Source organism: Schistocerca cancellata, chromosome 2 (genome assembly GCF_023864275.1).
Source record: "Schistocerca cancellata isolate TAMUIC-IGC-003103 chromosome 2, iqSchCanc2.1, whole genome shotgun sequence".
Classification (NCBI taxonomy): domain Eukaryota; kingdom Metazoa; phylum Arthropoda; class Insecta; order Orthoptera; family Acrididae; genus Schistocerca; species Schistocerca cancellata.
The window spans coordinates 507,734,866-507,759,635 of NC_064627.1; the positions used below are offsets into that span (position 1 = coordinate 507,734,866).

The 24,770-nt window shown below is 39.0% G+C and overlaps 1 protein-coding gene across 4 annotated transcripts in view; it reads left to right on the plus strand.

The window, feature by feature from the left end:
• LOC126162052 (G patch domain-containing protein 11) overlaps positions 1–24,770 on the plus strand; it is a 158,966-nt gene that overhangs the window by 91,841 nt on the left and 42,355 nt on the right. The window contains exon 6 of one of the 4 annotated variants that reach the window (XR_007534989.1): positions 5,313–5,770. The exons of the other annotated variants lie outside the window; for them this stretch is intronic. The gene's annotated coding sequence lies outside the window, so the exon portion shown is untranslated. Of the gene's footprint in view, positions 1–5,312; positions 5,771–24,770 lie in introns of those variants that run through there. 4 annotated transcript variants of the gene reach the window in all.

Consider the following 24,770-nt stretch of genomic DNA (forward strand, 5'->3'; position numbering starts at 1 on the left):
GACCGTGACAAAATAGACGTAATCAGATCGGGAAACCACACCATTGTTGGGTCCTATTTGCGTTAACAGCTTTTTCAGTATTAGACAATGACATTTCGACTTTGCATGTGGCAAACTGTTTGACGAACTTTGATCAGGTAATAGATTCTTTCGCAGAAAGGAAAGAACGCCATGTAAAGCTGTAGAAAGATTAGAGAGGAAAAAATTATAGGATCTAAGGCTTGAAGAAATATGTATTGCCTCGCTTGTCTCATGTCTTTACTGGGTTTGTGTATCCTATATTTAATTTCATGTCACACAAAGCAGCAAGTTGTTAACTGATAGTGAATAACGAGTGCAAATTTTCTGAAGAGTTCTTAAAAAAAAAAAAAAAAGGGACAGGATGTCAAACCGGTTGGCTGTAAGCAGGAGAGGCACCACAGGACATTTTAATTTCCACTGTCCTGAATATGGTTTATGGCATCCATTACAAAATATACATGTTTCAATTCCACAGAGCGAAGTACAGTGATGTGCGATAGAAGAATGCTGTGTGAGAAGGCGAGGCACTGCGCTTTGGCACACTTACGACCAAATAACATGTGTTACATTTCCTCGAACACACATGTTTTATGCATCAGACTCTTCAGAAAGATGTGCGCTACAAAATGAACATATTTTTGAAAATTTGTTTTTTAATGTCCTATCTCCAACACTCAAGGGAGTGGCGGGATATTGCCCCGGTTTGGAAATATTGTAGATCTGGGGCTGATGCGCAGAGCAGTCTGAGTTACAGTGGGGAAGTGGGTAGTCTCCACGTGACCCATGTTTACATTTAGTGATTTTGCTGTTTCCTCTTCGTTTACTGCTCTCACGTCAAATGAAAACAAAACAGATTTCTGTGATCGAGAGTTATCAAGTGAATTAAAATACACTCCTGGAAATTGAAATAAGAACACCGTGAATTCATTGTCCCAGGAAGGGGAAACTTTATTGACACATTCCTGGGGTCAGATACATCACATGATCACACTGACAGAACCACAGGCACATAGACACAGGCAACAGAGCATGCACAATGTCGGCACTAGTACAGTGTATATCCACCTTTCGCAGCAATGCAGGCTGCTATTCTCCCATGGAGACGATCGTAGAGATGCTGGATGTAGTGCTGTGGAACGGCTTGCCATGCCATTTCCACCTGGCGCCTCAGTTGGACCAGCGTTCGTGCTGGACGTGCAGACCGCGTGAGACGACGCTTCATCCAGTCCCAAACATGCTCAATGGGGGACAGATCCGGAGATCTTGCTGGCCAGGGTAGTTGACTTACACCTTCTAGAGCACGTTGGGTGGCACGGGATACATGCGGACGTGCATTGTCCTGTTGGAACAGCAAGTTCCCTTGCCGGTCTAGGAATGGTGGAACGATGGGTTCGATGACGGTTTGGATGTACCGTGCACTATTCAGTGTCCCCTCGACGATCACCAGTGGTGTACGGCCAGTGTAGGAGATCGCTCCCCACACCATGATGCCGGGTGTTGGCCCTGTGTGCCTCGGTCGTATGCAGTCCTGATTGTGGCGCTCACCTGCACGGTGCCAAACACGCATACGACCATCATTGGCACCAAGGCAGAAGCGACTCTCATCGCTGAAGACGACACGTCTCCATTCGTCCCTTCATTCACGCCTGTCGCGACACCACTGGAGGCGGGCTGCACGATGTTGGGGCGTGAGAGGAAGACGGCCTAACGGTGTGCGGGACCGTAGCCCAGCTTCATGGAGACGGTTGCGAAAGGTCCTCGCCGATACCCCAGGAGCAACAGTGTCCCTAATTTGCTGGGAAGTGGCGGTACGGTCCCCTACGGCACTGCGTAGGATCCTACGGTCTTGGCGTGGCATCCGTGCGTCGCTGCGGTCCGGTCCCAGGTCGACGGGCACGTGCACTTTCCGCCGGCCACTGGCGACAACATTGATGTACTGTGGAGACCTCACGCCCCACGTGTTGAGCAATTCGGCGGTACGTCCACCTGGCCTCCCACATGCCCACTATACGCCCTCGCTCAAAGTCCGTCAACTGCACATACGGTTCACGTCCACGCTGTCGCGGCATGCTACCAGTGTTAAAGACTGCGATGGAGCTCCGTATGCCACGGCAAACTGGCTGACACTGACGGCGGCGGTGCACAAATGCTGTGCAGCTAGCGCCATTCGACGGCGAACACCGCGGTTCCTGGTGTGTCCGCTGTGCCGTGCGTGTGATCATTGCTTGTACAGCCCTCTCGCAGTGTCCGGAGCAAGTATGGTGGGTCTGACACACCGGTGTCAATGTGTTCTTTTTTCCATTTCCAGGAGTGTACATTTACATAATTATGGAAGGCTAAAATGTGTTATTACTTGCAGATTTTTTTTTTCTCCCACCTTTCTGAGAGTCAAGCATTAATTGCCTTGCAGAACAATGAAGTTATTTTTGACGGTTTGCTGAAGAAATTTTCTTTTATTAATCTTTCCACTGAGGCAGACAATATATTTGAAACAAAGTGTTTAATTCCACTCACTGTTCGCTGCATTTCAAGTGCACGTTTTCAACTTCTAGTACATATGGCATTATGCCATAATAAAGAACCAAACATGACATAACACAGTACTGGTACTCCAAAAAAATTTCGATCCCGAAAACCACATAGAAAAGCTTAATATCAAGTCATGGCCTACTTCACTGGGAATCTGGACATATGAATGTGCACTTTTCAATGTGCACCTTTTAGTATGGGTCACAAAACTCCGATGCTCTTGGAGTATCCTCTGATTTCTTGTTTCTTTTATGACATAATGTAAGATCTTTTAATGTTTTACACTTAAGAACATATGAGCTCCCTATGACATTGTAGCTGCGCAAGCGCAGTGACGCCTACCATCTGGCACTCTCTGGCAACTGCAGAAATGAACCTACGAGGGTTGCCCAGTAAATAATGCCCCATATTTTTTTTCTCCAGAAGTATTTATTCCACAACAATCAAATTTACATATGTGAAAGACTGATGTTTTGTCTACTTGCTTTATTTTTCCACATAATCTCCTTCAAGTTCGACGGCCTTTTTCCAGTGAGACACAAGAGTGTGTATTCCCTGCCGGTAAAAATCTGTACTCTGCCTACGGAGCCAGGTTGTCACTTCGTGAATCACTTCTTCGTCATCGGCAAAACGTCTTCCACGAATGAAATTCTTCATTGGCCCAAACAAGTGAAAGTCTGAAGGAGCCAAATCGGGGCTGTAGGGTGGATGGGGTAACACTATCCAACCCAGTTTCGCGATGTGTTCACAAGTCCTCAAACTTGTGTGAGGACGAGCATTATCATGCACACACTTTTGAGTATCCAAGCTGATTGATAATCACATCCACACTTCCTTTGCTTACTGACAACTCCAGTGCCAATTGTCGAGTCGTAATGCGTCGATCCCGTCGAATGAGAACATCAGCCCGCTGCAACATGTCAGGCGTGACAGCCGTGGGAGGCCTTCCCGACCGCGGCAAATCTCGGAGCTCCGCCCTCTGATGCTTTCACCCTCTGTGCCCAGCGACCAACAGTACTCCTATCGACTGCAGATGTTCCGTAGACTTTGCACAAGCGTTTATGAATATTGCCCATGGTTTCTTCCTCTGCTACGAGAAATTCAATCACTGCACGTTGTTTATGACGGATGTCACCTGCAGACGCCATTTTAGAACATTCCTACACCACCGCTCTCTGTCGGAGGAAATTGAAACTTTGCGTACACACGCGGGAAACTTCAAATAACTCGCACCTAAAGTGTCACATTTCTAATATTTTTTATTTCGGAGAAAAAAAAATGGGGCATTATTTACTGGGCAACCCTCGTATTTCTAACAGTTTGGGGAAAATATTCCGAATGGTGGTTTGAAAAGCATTACCATCAAAGTACCATTCTGGCAGTTACATCGGAACTATATGCAGGAATGTACAATGAATTTCTTAAATCACAGAGCATTTGACTCTCATTTAAAAATCAAATCTTTGATGACGAGCCATTTAGATGAATTTTGAGCCCAGAATATCAGATATTCATGTCGTTATTAAAAATTGCACTGGCACATTTGTGTGATATAATCTTAAATTGTAATACGCGCATAAAAGACCAACATTATATGTGAAAGCTTAGCTACTCTTGCAGCGTATTTATCTTAGAGACCAATATTATACATGAAAGCTTTGTGGTTTGTGTAGCAACACTATGTATATTAATTTAAACCATTAACTTTTTCTGTTTGTGTGTTCGTGTTACTTAACAGTGATGTTGCTATTGGCTGACTACATCATGTGTCCTAAGCTCTGAATACCCGCTGTCATTGGCTGGCGAGATCACGTGACATGAGCTATGACTGGCTTATAAAAGCGCATCGCAATCTCAATTTCAATGCTTTGGAAAGTAACATGCGGTGTTTGGTGGAATTCGAATTTATACTTTCATAATACGAAAATATGCAGGGTACATGTTGCTGCACATCAAAGATCTTTCCAAAATGCATTTTTTTCCCTGTGTTTCGTTTTCTAAAGGGCCGGTAAATTCTACGCCCTGCAGAGTGAAAATCTCATTATTTGGACAGTTTAATAATATCTAAACTGGTTTTATATACCATTTTGTAATTGTGAATGAGAGGTACATTAACTAGTTTGAGTCAGTAATGAAACACTCATCAGAGCAAACGGTGTAAATCGGTTGTCTTGCACCAAAAATGTTGGTGTCTGTTTAACCAGCTGAGAAATTTATGGTCAGTGTTTTTTGGAGTAGGGAAGATATTCTTCTTAACGGTTACCTGGCAACGGCCAAAACAATAACTAAAAAAAATTACACACATATTCAATATCAACTGGATGCCAAAATACATGAAAAGAAGCATGGACTGAAAAAACTGAAAATAGCAATGTTCTTCAGGGTGGAATGCATGTCCACAAATATGCTGTGGCTCTGGGAAAACTGGAAGATTTGATGCATGATTAGTTGTAACACCTATCCTGGTCATAAAATTTGACACCCACTTGAATGCACCTGATCCTGCATCTGAAGCAACTGGATTCTTAAAAAACATTTCTATCTGAATGAAAAGTTTATGGCAACCATAGAAGGATATTTTGCAACCCTTTTAGAATCGCATATCTTGCTACAACTTATTACAAAAACATTGAAAAATAAATGCATTTTTTTACTCAATCAACATATTTCACTTGCAGCTCAAGAAATTTTCTCATTACTATAATAAAGCTGTGCTGTGATTACCATTAATTATATGTGATTTTTTTATTCGTCTTTTACAGTGACTTGTTCTCCATGTGTAATCAAGTTGGCTGTCAAAAATTTTGAAAACAAATTGTAATTTTCAGGCAAATGATGAATGTGTAATCTCAAGAATGTGTGTTATTGGTAGTTAACAATTAAATTACCTGAGCTATGAACTTTGTAGTGTTGCATAGATTCTTTAGATGGTATGCTTATGAAGATGGTTCAGATGTACTGCTTCAAAAGAATTAGTTTATGTGCAATATTGCAACATATTTTTAATTTTTGTCTTATCACAAAACTTGGTTTCTTAAAACCATATGCCAGTAACTGCTTCAGCAATGAAAACACGACATAATCATTTATGTGGCAAAAGGGTTTTGTAGGTAGGATAGCATCTTTGCTTCTCTCAAAAACCGAACTGTGAAGAACCATTTAATATAATTGTAGTTGTTTATTGTATTTCATTATGACATATCTTCGAATACTTGTATAGAACTTCACAATTCAGAAATATTGTAACATAATGATTTTAAGAGAATGTTATAGTTTAATATTATTCATTGAAAATATTGTTCAAAATAAAACACAAAGGATCTTTGAACAGAACTGTTAGTGCAAATGTCCCTCAGATGGTTGCAATTAGATCAGGAGAGTGACTATGCGGTCATGAGGCTTGCATGTTCCCTGGTCCCTATTTACTGTACAACATATTTTCTGGCATGTGAGTAAAAGGAAGGTAGATATCTAGGTCATCTAAAGGAGTGTTCAGTATCATACTGAAGGTGGAGGGTTAAAAGCTGACCTTATTTAAGTGCCTTAAGAAAATAACAGAAAAGTTAACACAGGCTAACTGGATGGGGATTGCGCTCTCTCTAATGTGTTGCCGCTGTATCGCTTCAGTCAATCATGATCTTACTGATTGAAGACTTCGTGGTTGGCTTATACATATAAAATATTCACTGAGCAATAGATGGGAGTATGAAAACATAGTTTTCAAGTGTTGAAGATTCAGACCTAAATTCTATTATGACAAGATGCAGATCACAGAGGACAAGGTTATTGCAATAACAGAACAGAAAAAGCACTGCAGCCCAGGGCATCAGTTATAAAAGGCTGCTCAAAGTCTCCTTGGAACAGTACAATTTAGTCATTAAACATTACAGATAAATTTTGTTGCCACATCACAGATGTGCTCTGGTAACATTTGATATTGTAGTGTAGTGACACCTTTTCAACGAGGAATGGAAAATTAAAGATGAGTGGCTCCTTTTACCTGTGTCATGGTTTAAACCAATCCTCTTTTTCAGGGGAAAAACGTGTAAAGGTAAATGGTGAAACTTCTTGTAAATGGTCGCATACTGAAACTGTGCTATCATCAGCATTAGTCCCTTCTTCAAATAGTCACACAATTCATAGATAACAAACAGCATTTCATTAGGCTCATAGTGTACAACATAATGCACATAGAAAAGACCCTGTTTAGAAGGAGACAAGTCTGCAAAATTTTGACTCAGGTTGACACCCCCCCACCCCCCCTCCCCGCAAAGAATCAGTGGTATTGGATGTGCCATAGTGTGATTTTTACGTGACTTTAATATTGATCATGTGTCAGTACGAGATGAACCAAGAGAAAAACTTGACGGGAAGACCAAAATCAAGCTGTAAGTGCTCCACGAAGCCAGCGGTGTTGGCAGAACAGTTTACAGCAGTACTGGCTTTCATGGCCAATATTTGCATCTTTGGTAATTTTTGTAGTAGGGGCAGTAGGCCATGGTCCAAGGCTTGTTTCTGTGCCTTGCATTTCACTTCAAACTGCTGGAGACAGCAGCAGAGACTATAAAGACACGGGTAGTAGTTTAATGCTTAAACCAGCTCAGAAAGCCGAATTGTGAACATATACTTCATCCAGGTAGTGGTCATGCTTTGTCTTCAAGAGCGCACTGCCTGAGATCACAGAGTCATTTTGACATGTGCTATGAAGCTTGTACTGAGGAATAGTTGGTGCTTTTTGTTTTAGTTAGTCCTAAGGCCACAACCTATCTAAAGGCACTGTCCTCCTTTATTAGATATTTTTGTGCTTTTGAATTTCTGTGGCCCCTCTGTAAATCCTAGCATAGTAATGGTAGGACTTTGAAAACCGCATTATTAGATAAACAAATTTGGTAGTACCCTGGTCCCAGCGCATGATCTCCCATTGCTGATTTGTCTGTTTTCTCTAGACAAAAGTTGCTCCTGTGTTCTTTAAGTGGGGTGTTAATACTTGTTTTTGTAGTTCGTATATGCATGTGATCATGTGTGCAAGGGATATTATACACTGCTGCTATGCAACCTGCCGACGTAGGGCCTTTGCAGTGTTCAAATATTCACACGCTGTTCTTGTCAGTTTAAACACTATGTCAGTACAGTGTGTCCTCTTAGCACACTGCTAATTTTATAAATGGGAGGAAAACTTTTCCTTTTTCTGGTTATTTTTTGCTAAAAGCTCCAGATTTTTAGGATGCAGCGCTTATTTATCTTTTTGCCAGATTAGCCATTTTCTTTTGAAAGTAATTAGGCAGTCCATGTCAAGTCATCCAGGCCATGATACCCATTATCTGGTTGTGAACTGAGGTTCTGTGTACTGCTTGTGTATCTAATATCATGAACTTTTGCCACTTTTTTTTGCTTTATATACATTCTGTTGGTAGCAATTTCTGAAAGTTTAATGCAATGCATTACTTCAAAGTAAACTGTAAAAATTTGAAAATTGGCTGCAGTTTTTAAACAAAAAATGGTATGTTGACAGTTTTTCCCCTGAATATCCTTTCGGACATGTAGTTTCTGAAAACATGTTAGAATTGTCCAATTAAATTTTTGTAAATTAATTCTACTTAATTTTATTGTGAAATTAAAAAAAAATATTTTGGACAATTGCAAGAGCTGAATATCTGATGAGTCAGTGTGCGGAGTGGCATTCAGCTGGGAGGATGTGTTGCGTGTCCACAGTGATTTCCGTAATACTCTGTGTTTGGTGTGTGGCGATTTTACAATGGATCGGTGACAGAACGGTGCATGTGTATCAAATTATGTGCGAATCTCGGGAAAAGTGCTATGGTGACGATTGCAATGATTCAACAAGTGTTTGGGGGACAGAGCATGAGCCGTACATATGTGTTTGAGTGGCATGCTTGGTTCAGGGACAGCCATACAGACGTCGAAGATGATGCTCACACTGGAAGGCCCATTAGCTGCACAACGCCAGACATTGTTGCCAAACTTTAACAATTGGTTCATGCGGATCGACATCAAACCATTCAAGAACTTGCGGATGAAGTGGGTATTGGTTATGGGACATGCCAATGAATGTTGACCGATGAATTGGGTGTGCATTGTGTCACCGCAAAATTTTTGCCAAGGATCTTTACTGCCGATCAGAAGGCACAGCATTTTGAAGTGTGCAGGACCTTCGTCAGACCGCATCTGATGATCCAACCTTCTTGTCATGGGTTATCACCGGCGACGAGAGCTGGATTTACAGTTATGACCCAGAGACAAAGCAACAATCGTCCCAGTGGAAGAGCCCATTCTCTCCAAGACCCAAAAAAGTGAGACGGGTGAAGAGCATGATCATTGTTTTCTTTGATACCAAAGGTATTGTGCACAAAGAATTCATGCCACCCAACCAAACAGTGAATTCTGCATACTACTGTGACGTTTTGCGACAGCTCCATGAAAACGTTTGGCGATGACGGCCCAAACTTTGGTGTCAAGGGAACTGGTTGCTGCATCACGACAATGCACTCTGTAACATGTCCTTGCTCACCAGGACCTTTTTGGTAAAAAACATGGCGGTTGTATCCAACCCACTGTACTCAACAGATATGGTACCTTGCGACTTCGTGCCATTCCCAAAACTGAAACTCAAGTTGAAAGGCCATCGGTTCGACACTCTAGAGAGGATTCAAGAAGCATCGCTGGCAGTGATAAACACCCTCAAAGAACAGGACTTCCAGAAAACGTTTGATCAGTGGCAGAAGCGCAGGGACCGGTGTGCACGTTCAGATGGGAACTACCTCCAGGGTCATGGTGACCATTAGTCCAAAGGTAAGTTTCAACAGATGGCAGCACCAGTCTTGAAAATTTTGGATAGCAGCTTGTATAAATAGGGGTGCTGACTTATAAAAAAAATATTGAGGGGGGGGGGGGGGGGGCATACTGGGGGTCTTGCCCTGGGAAATTTTTCTAAATTTTAGATGAAAAATAGTGAGTTTTAAAGTTTTTTCAAGCATTTTAGAGTCATATGATCAACATTAGAACCCCAAAATATGGACTCGTGACAACTCGACACTCTGGGTAACTCAACAAGCCTGACACATGTTTTGGCTTTGAAAACAGAAACAAAACATAAACACGCACGATATTTTCGTAAAAAGCTAATTTGTTGTTGTTGTTGTACAGGGTGAAGCAAAATTCACGCACTCGGGCTTCGCCGTGTGATTCCTCACATGCCAGCGACAAAAAAATGTCTCTCACAGAATTTCGTCCGGCGAGTACATCCAGCAGAAAAAGGATGTTAAAAAGTGGCAATCTGGCAACACTGTAACCACATGTATGATAACTACCTCTGCCAGTACATATTAGTTGTGGTGTACAGTTAGTCCAGTGCATAGAGTTTTTGGTTAGCATGCAGGAGGTCGAGGGTTCGATCTCGGGTTGAGGCATATGTTTTTTATTTGGTAATTGTAGTCTGGGTGGTACAGTATCTGGCATCTTAATTGTCAACAGCGATTGCAGCAGGTCCTCTAGAAAACATTTACACTTACATACTACAATTGTAGAAATGGAGGATTGGTCAGCTTTGAAAGAAGCCCTTTCCACGTCGTGGGCGTGAATTTATTCACACCACTTCGTCTACTAGATGCGAAACCTGGTTTCTTTGTATACTTCTCCAATGACCCCATAGATTAGAACCAACTATTATTCTTGCCTCCTTGAGGTCCATTACATTCAGTCAGGGGGAGTAGGACTAGGAATGTGCTTTGAAAATAATGTCCAAACTCAGCTACTATTTGTATGTGTTATCACCATGGTCCCATTAATTATGCCTTTCAACATTGAGCCTGATAAGTGCATGCTGTTCAGTATGTATCTCAGTGCATTATTATTATTATTGTTATCAATCGGATTGTGGAAACATCACATCTCTTACTGTTAGGGAAACAGTGTAATTCGAAACTGAACGTTTCACAATTAGCGGTGTCCGAACGAATCATGCAGAGCATTATCTGTCAGAGGGATAATGCACATTATCTGCAACTGCATGTAGGACTGATGAAGTGTTTATCTGTATGCACTTTCCACCGGACAAAGAGTAGTTGTGAGCAGAGTAATGTGCCTGTGATAGATTCCAATGTACATGTATACACACATTGAATTTTCTCATTGTAAACCTCTAAACCAGTGTGGCAGACATATGGCATGAACAAACAATGCATATGACGATATGCTTCTGGTCCCTGATGCATCTCAAAATGGGGCTGGCGTTGCAACTCGTGAATATGCTGCTAGATATCCTCATCGACGCCATCCAGATAAGTATGTATTTCGTTATCTGGAGCTGCACCTTCTGGAGTTAGGTTCTCTCCTTCCAAAATAACGTGATAGAGGTTTTCCACAGACTCACCATACTCCAGCTAATGAGGAACCTATTCTGGAGAAGAACTTCAGTGAACAACACTTAGTGTAGCAAGGCAGCTGTGTCTCTCATAATGCAAGGTCGTTGACTTGCTGCACTAGCATGGGCTGCACCCCTATCATTATGCTTTCATGCAACACTTGCATTCTGCAGATCACCATCAGTGGATGCAATTTTGTGAATGGATCCAACAACAACTGGAAGCTAATGATGACTTCGTGAATGCTGTTATATGGTCGGATGAAAATGCATTCACTCGTGAGGGTGTCTTCAATATGCACAATGCCCACCATTGGTTTGAGGTTAACCTGCACGTCACCCATGATCGTGGCTATTAAGTTCACTTTGGTATAAATGTCTGGGCCAGAATATTGGGCAACAGGCGTTTGGGCACCTACGTGTTGCCTGGCTGGTTGACTGCATGAAAGTATCATGCATTTCTCTCAAACTATCTGTCTGATGTGCTGGAAGATGTTCCACTACATGTTTGGCAAAGGATATGGTTCCAACTTGATGGTGCACCTTCACACTCTGGAATTAATGTGCGGCAGTATTTGGACAGACATTTCTAGGGAAATGGCTCAGACGTGGAGATCCAGTTGTATGGCCACCGCATTCACCTGATTAAATCCCCTGGATTTCTTCCTGTGGGGACACCTGAAGGAGCACGTGTACTCTATTCTGTCGACGAGTATGGAACACTTGGTAGTGTGTATTCATGCTGCTCTTGTTACTGTGGATGCAGCTTTGCTGCAAAGGGTCCAGACCTCTATGATCTGGTGGGTTGTGCAATGTTTGGATGTGCTCAGAGGTCGCTTTGAGCATTTATTGTTCAGAGGACAACATATTCTGTTGTGAAGGTCATGCGGTCATTAATATGTACATTATTATTGTCACTGGTTGCTAATGTGCGACATCTGAGTGCTCATATTACGTGTAGTATAAATGACAAGTAGACGTTGTGTTATTGTACTGTGCTATCATCTCTAGTACCTTGAAACTGATAATGTTTTTGTAGTTATTCTGTCCTATGACAGGTCATTTGTTTCAACTGTCTGTTTCTTATTTGTGTAACCACGTATTTGTTATGTTCAGAATCACAAAATGTTGTAAATTTAGGCTACATGTGAACTAAGAAAGAGTGTATATTACAGCATTAAATGTCAGATGAAATTAGCAAATAAAAAAAGTGAGCCCCAACCCAGGACCGAACCCTCAACCTCCTGCATGCTAACCCAAAACTCTATCCACTGCACCAGCTGTACAGGCCAATTAATATGAGCTGACAGAGGTAGTTACTGTACATGTGGTTACAGTGTTGCCAGATTGCCACTCTTTAACGCCCTTTTTCCGCTGGATGTACTCGCGGGACAAAATTTTATGGCAGTCACTTTTTTGTCGCTGGCATGTGAGGAGTAGCGCTGCAAAGCCTGAGTGTGCAAATTTCACTTCACCCTGTATAGCTCTGAAAAGACTGAGATTATATTTAAATAAATCCTAAACTATCGTGAAAAGAATAAAACATAAAATATTGCTGTCGCACAGTAATAGCACTTTGATTAATATGTGAAATAGCTGATTTAAGCTTACTCTGAATAAGGCTCAGGGTTCATTAAATAAGCTCTGAAAAGACTGAGATTATATTTAAATAAATCCTAAACTATCGTGAAAAGAATAAAACATAAAATATTGCTGTTGCACAGTAATAGCACTTTGATTAATATGTGAAATAGCTAATTTAAGCTTACTCTGAATAAGGCTCAGGGTTCATTAAATAAAAACAATATCTTAAAGTTAATGCTTTAATACAGTTAATAAAGTTAAAACAGCGTGCCTAATACTTTCAGTCAAAAAGTATGTAAATAGCAGGTTTTAATTGGGTCTTACACCCTAAAAATATTTAAGTATTTGAAAATAACTAATTCAGTACTATAGTAATACAGTACTAAACTAGTAGTAATATTTCGAAACTGAAAATTTAACATTATGTATGTATTTAATTCTCTATTTTATAAAGATTTTTAAGATCTCTCTAAATGCCATTATTAGGGCTAGACTGTATTTAGAAAGTTGTAAATGCTGACCGTCTGAGTGGATTACTGGATATGAAGGTGTTGATGACTGGTCAGATATCCAATTCATCCAAAACATCTCGGTGGGCATGAAGAACAGCCAAGTTGTTCAATCGCTTTTATCCCATTGTTGATCGGAGATATGACTTCAGATGTGTAAGGGCGCTATATGATCGTTCTGCTGTTGCTGTCGTGATTGGAAGTACTTGGAGAAGCTTAATGCACTTCACTACATCATATAACATTTCTCCAACTGCTGTCTCTTTTGTAATGTACTTTCTTACATCACACATGCTTTTTAAAACCAGTTGTTTTTTATTAGTAATATTGGCTAACATATTCAAGTGTAAATGCAATCTCTCAATGTCTAGGCCATTTTTTTAAAACTCAGTTGATTTCTCCAAATTTGTTTCACCTCTGTTTACTAAAATCAAGCACTTTTGTTCAACTGCAATGACCTGTGTGAGTCGAGTTGAAGCAAGCCACTCAGTAATGCAAGATTGCACCGTTTCACAAACTTCACTGTAAATAGCTTTGTAGTATTCCTTTGGGGTTTTGAAAGTGTGCGGTGAGCTGGCTTCATTGTTTTCATACTTCTTTGGTATACTTTAATTCTGAGGAAGCAAAGGATCATCAACTTGTGAAGGTTTTTCTTTTAAACACTATTACCAAAAGTATTCAAAACTATCACGCCTTCCATTCAATATACAAATCAAGCCCTCATATTTCTTTTCCAGATCAGCAACACTTAGATGAGAGCATTGAATTTTTCATTGACATCCTCCACTGGGTTCATTGTATAGCAATAAAGACGTAAAAAGAGAGAAATCTTGAATTGTAACATTGACTCAAGGTAGCCTGCACATTTGTAACCTGCCTCTGCTTTTTCCTCTGCAGAAAATGTTTCAAATTACTCTAGAAGTTCTTCAAAGTTTTTCAATATTCTCAAGATACTACAAGTTTGCATAGTCCATAGAGTTGGGCAAAGGGGCCGTAGACCAGCTTGGTCATTGGCTCACAGCGTGTGCTTCTGAAAAGTCCTATCCTTTTGTTGGATTCCCTTAAGGTGTTTATTAAGTCCTTGGCTAAAGCCTTAATATCCCTCATAGACGTAAGATGGCAGAGACTGTCTACAACTGCCAAGTCTAAACTGTGAGCAGTGCAGTGCACATAACGTGCTTTTGGTTGTATATGCAAAACTAACTTTTTTAGTCCTTTGAACTTGCCTCTCATATTCAAGGCACCATCATAGCACTGTCCTCTTAAGTCATCCATTGACAGATCAAGATGAGCAAAAACGTCTTTTAAAATACTAAACAGAGTTTGTGATTCAGTGTTGGGGGTCTCGTGTAAGCCAACAAAGTCTTCGTTGATGATTAAATAATCATTGACAGTATGAATACAAAATGACACTTGTTCGTGAATTGAAGAATCACTTGTTTCGTCGACCATAATAGAAAAATGTTCAGTCTTCTTGATTGAAGTCAATACCATTCTCAACCCAGACTTTCCTAGTAGACCAGTGATCTCGTTTTAAATATCGTGGGATGTCCACTTATACCCCGAACTCCCTAACCAATCTTTAAACTCAGGTATGTCATTCTTTCGGAGTTCCAACCAGGGCCAGGTGTAGGAATTTTATGAAGGGGGGCAAGCTTAAATTTGCCACCTCTTCTTTCACTTCCAGTCATAAAAATCAAAAATTTTTGAGAGTAATTTGGGTAATATATTTCAAAATAAATGTCTATATCTGACAACAATAGCTTGTTTTATTAAATGAATTAAGGTTAAAGAAAACAAACATAAACAATTTTAAAACATACAAGAATATACCATAAATCTCATACAATAATCAATTTAAAACTTTGCTTTCCAAGTTTTTTTGGCTGCAAAAACGTTTTTGGTATCGTCATAGTTTATGGAAGCAGTTTGTTTGTGCTCTGTGGATATTATACTGACATTTGTTAATCTTCGTTGAGCAGTCACACTCCACAAAACATTTCTAATTAGTTTCAGCTTGCTGAAACTTCTTTCTCCAGAGGAAACAGAAACTGGTATGGTAAGGAATATTCTTAAAGCTGTAGTAATGTTGGGATACCCCTCTACCAATTTATAAATCAAACTTAATGTGGATGATGCAGTGGCATTTTGCAAGTCTTTCTCTTTTACCAGGGCAGGGTCTTTGAAACTTTCAATTTCGTAAATAAACTCTTCCTTGTTTAGACTTCTGCGTAGGTATCAGACAATTCTCCTGCTTTGGCCTTTAAGTCCTCCACTTCCATTTCTTGAATTTGGACACCACACAGAAAACTAAATTTTGCACTAATGTTCTCCAGTGCAGTAAACCGGGTACTCGGCTCCATTTTTCACTGTCAGTTATTTCTAACAGGGACATCCTGAACAAATCTTCCTGTGAATGTTTGGATACTTCATCCTCACAAATCTCATTTGTCATTTTTTTCCTTTCTTCTGATCCTTTTTTCTGAGAATACTGTTGGTACCTCATTATCTTCTGCTAGCACTTTGGCCTCAGAAATAGCTTCAGAGATACAAGATTCTCCGGAAATTTTCTGAAAGTTCAAAAGGCCTTGAATGTTTTGAACAACTTTATCAATTGGAAGGTCTTCTCTTTTTAGAAACTGATTAACATGATCTCTTTTTTCAATATTGCATGCCAGAAACAAGTTACGGCAATAAATTTGAGTTTTCTCGTATTTTCTTAAAAATAGGCCTTGCCTCTGTTTTTGTTTCTGATGTTGAGAACTTATAAGTTTCAATTTCGTCCAAAGCCTGTACAACTTCATGAAATGCTTATAAACTGCTTCAACTGCCTCTGCTCTTGCAGACCACCTAGTCTTGCTCTGGGTTTTAATGTTGTGGCTACATGTTTTTGTAAGATTTCCCATGTTGACGTGGAGCCCACAAAGAATAGATACAAACGGTGGACAGTTCCAAAAAAACGTTTGGGCTTCAGCAGATGTGTCACCCGCATGTGCTCCTACTAAATTTAAAGAGTGAGCAGCACATGGTACGAAATAGGCCAGGTTATTCTTCACAAGTATTCTTGACTGGACCCCTTTGTACTTCCCAGCCATGTTTGACACATTGTCATAATACTGACCTCTGCAGTATTTAATGTTCGACCCATCTTGTTCTGTTTTTCAGTATTTCTTGATTAAGACCTCCTGTTTTATCTGTAACTAGAAAAGAGTCAACAAAACTTTCCACAACTTCTGAGTCATTTGCCTTGACATAGCGAACTACTTGAATCATCTGCTCATTGTGGCTGATATCTGGAGTGCAGTCAAACATCAATGAAAAGTATGTAGCATCTAAAATATCTTTAACTATGTCTTGTCTAATTTTGTCGGCAATCAAATCAAGGAACTAATCTTGTATATGTTTGGAAAAATAGCTGACCTGCCCATTTTTTTGTGGCGTTCAATATGTAGACGAAGGGGGACATTATAGTGTGATATAAGATCAATGGTATTTACAAATTTCCCACTCTGTGGATCACCAAAATCACCAACTTCTTTTTTTTTTCTCTAAACGGACTTCCTTGCTTTGCTAGAAAAACAACAGCATCAATAATACAGTGCAACACTGCTCTCCAGTTATATTCCTCTTTTTTTCTATGGTCTTGCAGCTCTCTACCAATGCCTCTGCTTCTGAGAGAAGACTCTAGAGCTGTCCAAGAGTAAAAACAAAATTTATGGTTTGTTGAATTTTCATGGGCTGGCAATTTTTCACTAAGCTTTCTCTTTAGCTAAGAATGATTTTGACTCAGAATCTGAGCCTATAATCTGCAGGGAATACAATATCAAACATTTTTGTTCTCACTATAACCTAGCCATGATCTTTTAACTTCTGTCCCATTTTTTAACTGCTTTAGAAACCAATCTTTACTTAAATTGCGACCTTCTCTATTGTTCTTACTGATGTCAGGATCACGTTCCTTTTCTGCTCTCATTTTTATGTTACATCTTTCAGAGTCAGAAAACCTCTTTGGCCATATACCAGGGTCGTTAAAATCAAACTGAAACTCAGAAGATTCATCTTTTCACTGAACACTAGCTGATGTTCCAGGAAGTAGTGTTTCACATTCTGTCACAGTGTCATCTATTACCTTCATACTCGGGCCATCTTCAGTTTCACTTGAAACAAAAAAATATAAAATCCCTACTGTACTTAAGAGATTTACTATCTTTGAATAATTTGTTTGTCCTTCTGTGTTGTGGTAGTGTTACAGTAACTGTGAAGAATTGATTCCTGAGTCAATCCATATGAAGTGGTCCAGTGAGGATTGCTTGACCATTTTTAAATATTTTGATTTTTTATGTGATTACCCTATAATTGAGAAGTTCAAAACAGCTTTAAAAAATTGCCTTGCACCGTTACTGAATGGCGGTCATTTTTATTTGTAAGTGCAAGACGATTTTCCAGTTTGGAGACTTAAGCGATAATTTGAAGATACCTGATAAGGATTAAGTGGATTAAGTTACAACTTTGCAATTGGTATGCTTGTTTTTTAGAAAAGTCTCCTTTACAACATTGTCCATTACACAAAATACCCTAAATTCAATTTATATTGTATAATCTTACCTCATGTTTTGTTTTCTTTACTGACAGCAGGCTTTGTGAAAAAGGAATTCAATGTTCATGTCTGAGATAGCACCTCACTTATTTTTTTCTTCTTCTCTTCTGCTATTTTTCTTTATGTCGCCCCATTACTCTGTTTTCGACCATCCATCACTATACAAGTTATTAAACAAATTTAAATACACAACAGAAGAACAATAGAGATCAATACAACAGAAAACAATGGTAGGGTAAGGTGGCGTAAATCTGACAGTTTTTTTTGTGGCTATAAAATACTTATCCAAGGTCAGAGCTTAATGTTATATACGTTAAATTATAGGCAATATACAGGAGCAACTTTTTGCAAAATATTTTTGTTATACCATCAATAGTTTTTGAGATATCTTTAAGTTCATTGGAAGCTACAATGCTGTATTTGGTGGAATTTGTATTTATACTTTCATAATAAAAAAATAAGCCACTTACATGTTGCCACGCGTTGAATATCTTTACAAAATGCATTGTTTTTTGCTGGGTTTCATTTCCTAAAGTGCCAGGAATTCTATACCAGTGTATAAAATATTTACCACTCAAAGAATTTATAAGTTCTACAGCTCTGGGGGAAAGTAGTGTATTGTCACTATAATTATTTTCACCAGGGAAAAGTAAATTTGTAACAGGCGCACGTGGGAAAAATCTGGGATCTCTTTTTTTATTATTTTCCTTGTTCGCATATACACCCTGCCTTTACTATTAAAAAAAAATAAAAAATAAAAAAAGGCAAATCAACAGTGTTTCATTTGCTCATTTCAGCTTTTTTGGTTGAGGTGATGTCTCAGTTGCCACTCCTCACTTTGCCACTTTGTCTCAGAAATGTGCTCGAAAGTCAAGGATTAATCACCTATGATCAGATGACTGAACCATTCATGGTCATTGGTAATCCTCTCAAGATCAATGCACACATTTCTTTATTTCCCTTCTGCTCAGTTGTGAGGTTTTTCGGCACAAACCTTTCACATGTGCTAAACCTCGATCAAAATTCGATATATGCTGAAAGTGTTTTAAATTTAACAGGTCACCCATCATCCTTATTGTTAAACATCGGTCTGATATCTCAAGAAGATGCACTTGTTCGACATTTTTGTCGGTTTTTGAAGTTGAAGATCTCCCTGGGCACGGTTCATCTTCTGCGTGTTCTCAGCCTTCCAAAAATTGTTTGGACCAGTAAAACCAGCAAGAATGTTCCACATAGGGCTGTTTCAACTTTTCAGAGGCCAAAATTGCAGATTCCCAAAGTTAAAAAAAAAACTTGATTGCATGATGTTGCTTTAAATTCCTCTGTTCTGTTTTTGTAACACACAACAAAAGCACAGTTTCACTGATGGCGTTCTCAAAAATCACATGATGGCTGTACAAGACTGAAAATGAGGTTCTGGAATGGATGAACACACCGGTCTACACAAGAACAACAGCACAGCATTGCCAGATTGCTCACAGTGCTGTCAGTCTCATTACTGTTCTCACACACCTCATATATTTTCTTAATACAAATTTCACCAGATTCTTATAGTATCTTTTGATCTGATTTAGTTTTGTAGACCTATCCTCGTCAAACAAATTTATTCTGTGCCAATATTCCCTTTCAATAAAAAATGTATTTGAAAGTATTACTGTATGTTTTCACTTTGTCATTAAACTTTTTGGCTTTTACATAGAATTCTTTTATTCTACAGGAATATAAACACTAACATTACATTTTGAGCAGTACAAAACAGCTAGCTTAAATTGCAAACACATGCCATTCTCACATTTAATATAATAATGTTATTATTTTGTATTTCATATATTCTAACTTTCACCACCTGAGTATATACTGAACATTAAGCAGTTAGTCACATTTTGGTTGTAGCATCACTTATGCAGCACACACGTTTTCACAACCTGTCTTTTGCTGATGTTCCTTCCACAAAGGACCACAGACTATTTAAAACCAATAGAAAATTATTATGTGATGAGGGATTACTTAGTCATATACACCAATTGCAGTTATTTAAAACAATGGAAAGTCCAGGATATAACAATAAAATATGGAATGAGTAGATTCTTACTCACCACATAGAGGTGGTGTTGAATCACAGACAGGCACAATGAAAAATAAACATCAGATTTTGGGCAAGGTACTTTTTCAGATTTTGGGCAAGGTACTTTTTCAGAAGTAGAACTCTCACACTAAGGCCCCTGGAGGCAGTGGCCGTGTGTGTGTGTGTGTGTGTGTGTGTGTGTGTGTGTGTGTGTGAGAGAGACTCACTAAGTATCTCATAGCCTTACTCTTCCCCCACAAATACCTTCCCTGCAAATGAGCAAACAAGTACTGATTCATAAGCTAATTTGTACATTTCCAAGAAGAATAACATTATCACTGTTCGTATTAAACGCTAACAAGGGGAACCTGCCATAGGCCACCATCTGATGAGTCAAAACTTGACAGGATGATAGAAGGATGAAAATAAAGTGACACCTTTTTTGGCTGATGTGCCAATACATAACAGCTTCCGAGAATAAGAGGGTTAAAATGTGATGTGATTTCATTGGAGTCAACTGTTCAAATCCAGTCTTACAAGTGTTTATATAAAATCATTATTTTTATGGCACCCTGAAACACAATGGAATTAATGGTAAAAGAAATAAAGATTTCGGGTCTTACTAAAAATAGTTTTATCATCACAATTGACATGAGTTAAGCCTTCCAGGGAACTGGTACCAGCGGTTTTTGTTTGTCCTGGGGTCGATCAAGACATAAACCAATTAATGGAATGACATCAGAATGTGCAAGCACAAAATTTGGAAACCTCATGGAATAAACCTGTCATCCATTTCTGGACAAAGTTTTGCAAAATTACATAAAAATTGAGACATTTCTGTACATTATTGGCTAGTTGGGTGGGCAGAATGATCCCTCCTCATAAGACAGGCTGTTTGTCAATGAAATCAGAAACCCTAGTTAGAATAAAAAGGGCAAGTGTGAATAGGACTCACACTCTCATGGTTCCGTGCTAACTTAATTATTCAAACACATACAGATTCAGAAGGATGTAGGTTGCAGTAGGTACTGGGAGATGAAGAAGCTTGCACAGGATAGAGTAGCATGGAGAGCTGCATCAAACCAGTTTCAGGACTGAAGACCACAACAACAACAACAACAACAATAATAATAATAACAACAATAATAATAGTAATCGTAACTAGGGTAGTCCATGAAACTTTGGTAGCCGAGTGTCAGTGTGATGTAATGGCTAACACATCTGTCTAGTAAGCAGGGCACCTGGGTTCAAACCCTGGCACCTGCACAGATTTTAATGTGTTGCTTCGGCCTACTTCATTATTGTAGATGTAGGAGAGACTCAGTAAGTCTCCGAAACATCAACTGTATATGATTAATATATCTCCTTTTTCTAAGAGATGGGCAGGATTAACACCATTTCACTCATTGCCAAGATGCTGTTCCAATATTGGAGAGCCATAGCGATTCTGATGCAATTTTAGAAGGGGAAAAACAATGGGCTGAGATGTCAGTTGGTATATGTATGGGGATGAATGGTATATGTATGGGGATGGAGACATTAGGGTAGTCCATGCAACTGTGGTAGCCAATGTGCTGGTACGGCATAGTGGCTAGTGCGTCTGCCTAGTAAGCAGGAGATTCGGGCTCGAATCCCAGCGCACGTGCCAATTTTAATTCTTTCCTTTTGCCTACATCATTATCGTAGGTAAAAGTGAGACTCAGTATGTCTCAGGAACATAAACTGTGTATGATGAAATAAATATTCGTCCAACCTATTAATACCAGGACTAGTTGGGGAAAACATGGCAAGTGCAAGTTGGAGTCATGCTATGTGGGTTCTTTTAAAACTTAGCTATGTTTATAGCTAATTATAATAACAATAGTTATTGTTTTGGTGTTGATATTTCAAGAGGCTTAGTAGCCTGGTGCAAGTCCTTCTATCGGATGCCACCTCGGCGACTTGCGTGAGCTAACCTGCTCTAGTTATGCAGCCAGGGAAAAGGGACGTACAGCTTAACGTTTAATCTGGAGCACTTTTTTTTCCCCCTGTGACTCCTTGTATCATTGAGAGATGACGGCTAGGTTATAATGAAAACTGAAAAATCCATGGTTCAACTGGGATTCAAACCTGTGACCTCTGTGTTTACAGGTATGCACTTTTTCACTAGACCACCAGTTCCACCATGTATATAGATAGTACATCCATAGATCTTGATGAGTAAGTTTACGAGTTTAAAAATATGTCTTTTGATTTCCGTTGCTTAGAAGTTTACATAATTTACACCACCAAGTGCCCATGGACCTTAGTATTTGACGTAAATTTCAACTTGATATCTCTTTGTGTACATGAGAAAAAGGGTTCATAACGGACTGCTAGAAACACATACAGACAAGGAATGGCAGAAATATGTATTTTTTGTTGTATAGTTTCTGTCAAACTTTGCTTCTTGCCAAATTTTATGACACTGCATCAATTGGAAGTAACCTGTAGGTTTTGATGAGTACGTTTGTGAGTATCAAAATATATGTCATAAATTGTCTTATATTTTGACTGCATTGATGTAGACACTTAAATGTTTACACCACCAAGGGACCATAGACATTAGTATCTGACAAATTCCAGCTACATATATCTTGTGGAACAAATGGTTGAACATCCTGTAAGATAATAATGTGCACTAAATCAGATTGTTTAAAGTTCAAAGCAAATGTTTACTCAAGAAATATGCAAATAGTGTCCTTAAGGCCCCTGGAATCCGGGACAGAAGAGAACGCATTTGAGATGTGGTGTCACAGAATAATATTGAAGGAAAACATTGACAAGAAGAATGGAGAGGATGATAGAACATTTGTTAACACATCCTAGAACATAAAAATTGTGGAGGAAGAGAGAGATTGGAATGCATCCAGCAAATAGTTGAGGACGTAGGTTGCTAGTGCTACTCAGAGACGAAAAGGTTGGCACAGGAGAGGAATTCAAGGTGGGCCGCATAAGAAAAAACATATTTCTTTATCAAGTTCACTGTATATTCAACATTGGTCAACCAAGCCCGCAGACGTACCAGTTGTTTGTCGAACTTAACCTCGCTTTAGAAGCAACTGTCATGCTGTGCATATCATGGCAGTAAGTATGTTGGCATTGGTAGGCAAAGCATGCAGGCAAAGCATTTTTTGCAGTGGCTTTAGATGTATATAAAGAAGAAAAAGAAAACTAGACACTGATCCAGGGAATGGTTGACATTCAGAGATAAATATATCCATGAAATTCTGCTAAAAATATTACACCTGAGGTGTGATGAAATCATAAACTTTCATTCACATTTGAAGAGGACACAATTATGCAGAAATTTATTTCATTTTCTCAACAATTATCTATAGCTTTTAGATACCTGCCAAATGGAGCAGATTTTGAACACTGAGTGGCCTTACTATGGAAAATGGAGTAATACATGAATTATTAGAAAAAAAATATTTTTTTATACTCCTACTTGTTCATTGTGCATAGACTAATGATTTTTCTCATGTCTTGCTGTGTAATATGTGTATGGGAAAGACAGAACAACTGTACCATTCCAATAATGGTTGTGGTCTTTAGTTTTTGTCCATGTAATCCCTTGATTTCAGTTTCCAGAATTGTGGAAGCTAACAGTAAAAAGAGATAAATACCAACAAACATTATTTTTGCTCATATTGTGTTATGGAAACATTAACATTTGTACGTCTGTCACCTCGAAGTTGCAGTGTTCCGTGTATTCTATGCTTTGAGCATGTTGACTTTTCATGGTATTGATTTGCACTGAGCTATTAAGTTCAGTGAAATTCTTGACAGTGACTGTGCAAATCTCCAACTTCTTTTCTTCTGCAGTCTGGAGTAATGCAGGAATGGTTTAACATAAAATCATAATCTTGGAATTAAATATCAAGAGTTTCTTCAACAACATTCTTCCTATATTCTCCAATAATCATACATCAAATTCTTCTACACGAGTCTGTCTTAATACAGGAATATCACATGTCTTGTCCTCTCCAAATCTGACATGAGAGTTTAAACGTTTATTTTTAAGCGGTTGCCAGTTTGATACGTACCAAGAGAATTAACATATTTGAAAATGTTTATTGGTTTCTCCACTCGCTTTAAATATTGTTGACTGTGGTTCTTACTCCAGGGCCATTGTGGTATTCTAGCCTGGGACAGTGACCCTTGGAGCATGTGCAAACACTGCCCACTAGCACTTCCTCTAAGAAGTTAATGTGATCATGTTCCCACTTCAAAGACATGCATCATCTCTTGAGGTGACTAACCACATGCAAAATACACAAGATCACACGAAAATTAATCTCTCCCACTTACTAAGTCATTATATCATTTTATTTGTTTATTGGCATTTATTTTTCAGAAAGGTAGATTTAGCACTCTTCCAGAGCGGTATTTAATATCGCAAAGTCGGACAAGCAACTGGCTTTTGTTCACCAAACACAAGCTGTAAAGAAACAGAATTCATACATAGTTAAATTCAGAATCTTTCACTTTAAAGTCAGGAGTGTGAACTTTTCGTACCCTCATAGTCTTTGTAAAGGAGTTACCATGTATTTTAGCTATGTTACATACAGTCATGCATGTTTTAAATAGTGCACAAGCCCACATTTTGCATATGGTATTATGTGTTAGTAGATGCATATTGTTGTTTTATTATTATTTCTTTCTTTTCTCAAACGTTATGTCTGGTCAAAAATGGAAAGTGATGCGGACCTTGATCAAGCGTGACTTCCTTTTAACTGTACGGTATATGTTATATTGCATTTAGGAACTTTCGGGTGATTGAACATGTATCAATAATTACGGATTTCTGTAGTTGTATGTATAAGTTTGGATGTAGCTGTATTGCATTGATGTGCTGGTGGATATTGTGTTGTATGACTCCTGTAGTTGATAGTATAATTGGTATAATGTCAACTTTATCCTGATGCCACATGTCCTTGACTTCCTCAGCCAGTTGGATGTATTTTTCAATTTTTTCTCCTGTTTTCTTTTGTATATTTGTTGTATTGGGTATGGATATTTCGATTAGTTGTGTTACTTTCTTCTTTTTGTTGGTGAGTATGA